This window comes from Gorilla gorilla, chromosome 18 (genome assembly GCF_029281585.2).
Source record: "Gorilla gorilla gorilla isolate KB3781 chromosome 18, NHGRI_mGorGor1-v2.1_pri, whole genome shotgun sequence".
Classification (NCBI taxonomy): Eukaryota; Metazoa; Chordata; class Mammalia; order Primates; family Hominidae; genus Gorilla; species Gorilla gorilla.
In genome coordinates this window covers 65,435,454-65,439,781 of record NC_073242.2, presented here as the reverse complement: position 1 = coordinate 65,439,781, position 4,328 = coordinate 65,435,454, and the positions used below count along the sequence as shown (strand labels likewise).

General features: G+C 58.4%; 1 pseudogene; it reads left to right on the top strand.

Moving 5' to 3' along the window:
• The first annotated feature begins 775 nt into the window (after nt 1-775).
• Nucleotides 776-3,996, top strand: LOC134757473 (ATP-binding cassette sub-family D member 1-like; annotated as a pseudogene).
• Nucleotides 3,997-4,328: the final 332 nt, after the last annotated feature.

Here is a 4,328-nt window from a genome sequence, read left to right as displayed (position 1 = left end):
CAGCCAATCAGTTTTCAAATCTTGCATTTTATTTTGAAAGGTCCTTATCCCCCTGGTCTCTTGTTTCTAGACTTGGCACATATTTAAGTTTGTTACCTCTATCTACTGAATTTTCTCTTTTCAAACAGTATCTATGCCTGCCAAATGTGAACATACAAACAACAAATCAGAATGTGCCATTCTGATTTAAACTGCTTATTAGTTAATACCCTCAAGATAACATCTGTGTTCTTAGCTGCAATGAGTCAAGCCTACTTACATCTTTTTTTGTCTTTGGCTGCACATTTCCTATCACATCACACTCCAGCAATGCCAAGCTGTGCCGGCCTTCTACCCCATCTCCACTATTTTGCCCTCCGCTGCCGCGGCTTTTTGCCCGCCCTGGCTTTTTGCCCCCACCCGCCGCCGTGGCTTTTGGCCCCCCACGCCGCCGCGGCTTTTTACCCACCACGGCTTTTTACCCACCACGGCTTTTTGCCTCCACCCCGCCTCAGCTTTTTGCCCGCCAAGGCTTTTTGCCTCGCCACGGCTTTTTGCCCCCGCCGCCGCGGATTTTTGCTGCTGTGGCTTTTTGCTCCCACCACCTTTGCAACCCTAATTTCACTTGAAATCTAATTTCCCACTGCCATGCCATCTAACATATTTGTATGTTAGACTCTGGGAATTAGGACATGAACATTTTTGGGGGGCCATTATTTTGTCTACAGCAGACAGAATCTACACTGCCTGGGAGGCACAGAGTATCTTGGGGGAGGCAGGGCTGGCCCTTCCCTCCATGGACACCCAGCTTTCCCACAGGCCCTACATGTCTGTGGGTTCCCTGCGTGACCAGGTGACCTACCCGGACTCAGTGGAGGACATGCGAAGGAAGGGCTACTCAGAGCAGGACCTGGAAGCCATTCTGGACATCATGCACCTGCACCACATCCTGCAGTGGGAGGGAGGTAGGAGGCCTGGGGCTGGCAGCCGCCCTTTGTCCCACCCTGGACTCTCCCTTGGCCTCCAGGCAGTGAATATTATCTCAACATCCAGGAGTCTAAAGTGCCAGGTGCCACAGGGGCAGGGCAGAGGGTGCTACCTCTGAGGCCCGCCTACCAGGGAGGACCAACACCACACAGATGGCCCCAGCTGGCATGGGTGCTGTAGGGAAGGGGGCACCTAGCAGGGATGCGCACCTCACTGGGGGACCCAGGATACCCTCTCCCAGAGAAAAGGGGTCTGAGCTGAGCCCTGCAGAATGCTGAGTGGTTACCCCGTCCAGGAGCCAGGGGCAGCAGGGCAGAGTGTGGCCCGTAGGCTTGGTGGTGTGAGAGGCTGGCTCACAGAGGGCCCTCTGGACCAGGTGGGAGCCTAGGCTTTCCCTGAGCGGGATCAGACGCTCTTGAAAAGACCATGGGGCGGTGGGCAGGGGCAGCTTGGGAGGGTCAGACACATGTGTGCAGTGATGGCTACCATCAGGAGGTCTGTGCAGAAGCTTGGAGGGGGCTGGGGCTAGCAGAGTCTGGTGGATTCAGAGATGAGTTCACTGAAAAGGAGGCCAGACTGAGCTGTTTTCTTGTCCTGGGCTTATCAAGGAATACTGCTTGTCCACAGTGTCTGTCAGGCTGGGAGAGCGGAGGAGGAGAGGGGGGTGCAGCTACAGGGACACAGTAGATGGAGCGTTCAGTTCTGTCTTTGAATTCTGAGCCTCTGGGTTCTGCTTCCAGCCCCTACTGCTGGGTGCGAGATGGCCCTGGGCAAGGACCTCGCCTTGCTGGGGCTCCCCTTCATGGTTCAAGGGCATGGGCACCAAGCCCTCCCTCGGTGGCAACATGAGAAGAAGTAGCTCCTGCAGGAAATGACCAGGGTATTGTCACCTGCCTGTGGAGGAAGCGGGAACACAGGTGGCAAAGGTGGTGGAACAGCCCCTGGCCCGGCCCTGCCTCTTGCTCCTGCTGCCCTTGGCCTGGGAACACATGGCCCCTCCCGCCTCTGTGGCAGCCTGAATGCCCAGGGCCTATGGCTGGCCATCATGAGCCGTTAGGATGGAGTTGAGCTGCGAGGAACAGAACCGGCCTCCCCGCAGTAGTGGCTAAGATCATCTGTGAGTTTATCCTACTGAGCTGTTAGGTCCCAAGAGAGCCAGGCCACAGTTGCCAGGGCTGGCCCTGCTCTGTGAAGGCCCCAAGGCTCTAGAATTTTCTACCATGTCACTCTGCTGTGTGTGGCCTCCATTCCCAAAGTCATCTCATGATCCAGGAGGGCTGCTGCAGCCCTCACATCATGTCCCAGGCTATAGGATGGAGGAAGTAGAAGGGAAGGGGCAAAAGGTACGTGCCTTCTATCTTTTAAGGAAGGTTCCAGAAGCCGCCATATTGAATACTTACGGTTATATCTCATTGGCCACAACTTAGTCTCATGCTTACACCTCACCACAAGGCCACCTGGGAAGTGTAATCTCTACTCTGGGTGGCCATATACCCTGTCACCACTTCTAGCCCTGGGCAGCTGGGGAAGGCAGCATGGGTGAGAAGACAGGAGGGGCCACTTCTGCCACAGCGCCCCAGCCTAATGGAGCAGCCAGCTCACCTGCTCGTTCAAGCAGCCCACTCGAGCCTTGCCAAAGTGCTGGCACGGGGCAGTGACAGGAGGCCCAACCCCTGTGGGTGACAAGCCCCCGGTCTGGGGAGAGCACTCAGGCCGCTCTGGAGCTCTGTGCCAAGGAACTGTATGGGTGTCCTGGGGCTGCCATAAACCATAGGGGTGGATCATCTCCTGGATCCAGCAGTCCGAGATCCTGGTACTAGCAGGGTGGGTTCCTTCCAGGTGCCATGACAGAAGGATGTGTTCCAGGCCTCTGTCCTTGGCTCGCAGATGGTCCACTTCTCCCCGTATATCTTCACCTCGTGTTCCCCTGTGCACGTCCTCTGCCCGCACACCCCCTTTTTATGAGGACACAGTCATATTGAATTAGGGTCTGCTCTGATGACCTCATCTTAGTGTGATCACCTCTGCGAAGGCCCTGTCTCCAAATAAGGTCACACTGAAGTGTTGGGGCTTGGACTCCACCATATCTCTTCTAGGGGAAGGCACGATTCCAGTCCCCACTCTTCCATGATTAATGTCTGTCAGACAGACTAGGACGCAGAGGCACAGGGGCCCTGTCGTCACAGCTAGCTCATTCCCACAGCTGCCCCAGCTCCCCGGTTGGCCCCCAGGTCTGAGTACTGGTGGAACTGAGCCAAGACAATTGCCCCTGCCTAGGTTGGGAGGCTATGTGTGACTGGAAGGACGTCCTGCCGGGTGGCGAGAAGCAGAGAATCGGCATGGCCCACATGTTCTACCACAGGTGAGCACTTCAGGCCGGCAGGCTCCCTGGGGTCCCCTGGAAGGAGAAGTAGCAGCTGTGGGGAGGCCTGGGCTCAGTGGAGCCTGAGCCAGGCTGGGGTGTTGGGCCCTGGAGGGTGCACAGACTCTCCTCTCGGCCCGGACCCCCAGGCCCAAGTACGCCCTCCTGGATGAATGCATCAGTGCCGCCATGAGAATCAACGTGGAAGACAAGATCTTCCAGGCAGCCAAGGACGCAGGCATTGCCCTGCTCTCCATCACCCACCGGCCCTCCTTGTGGTAGGTGCCCTGTCTCCCTGCCTGGGGTCAATGGGAGTGGCTGCCTGAGGGGAGGTGGTGGCCTGTTGGGCCCAGCGGCAGCAGCAGGCGGCTGTCATCAGCAGCCCTCGTGCCATGCCCCTGACCCTGTCCCTCTCCTGGCCAGGAAGTACCACACACTTGCTACAGTTCGATGGGGAGGGCGGCTGGAAGTTCGAGAAGCTGGGCTCGGCTGCCCGCCTGAGCCTGACAGAGGAGAAGCAGCGGCTGGAGCAGCAGCTGGCGGGCATTCCCAAGATGCAGCGGCACCTCCAGGAGCTCTGCCAAATCCTGGGCGAGGCCGCGGCCCCAGCGCACGTGCGGGCACCTAGCCCACAAGGCCCTGGTGGCCTCCAGGGTGCCTCCACCTGACACCACTCTCCCCAGCCCCTGCCCCACCCCCAAGCTCGGATCACATGAAGGAGACAGCAGCACCCACCTGCACAAGCACCCCGACCCTGCATGCCTGGCCCCTCCTCCTAGAAGACCCTTCCCGACCTCGGGAAAGTAGATGAGGAGGGTGGCGCCCTGCGTAACCCTCGCCCTGTCCCTCCCACTTCCTGGGGGGTGCTGTTCCACAGTTACTGGGCCCTGTCCAGGGCAGTGAGTCCTCTACTTTGCTCCGTGGAGGAAGCTGGAGTACAAGGGGCCCAGTGCTGGCCACACAGCAGCGCAGCCGAGCCCCAGGAGCCCCTCAGGCCACA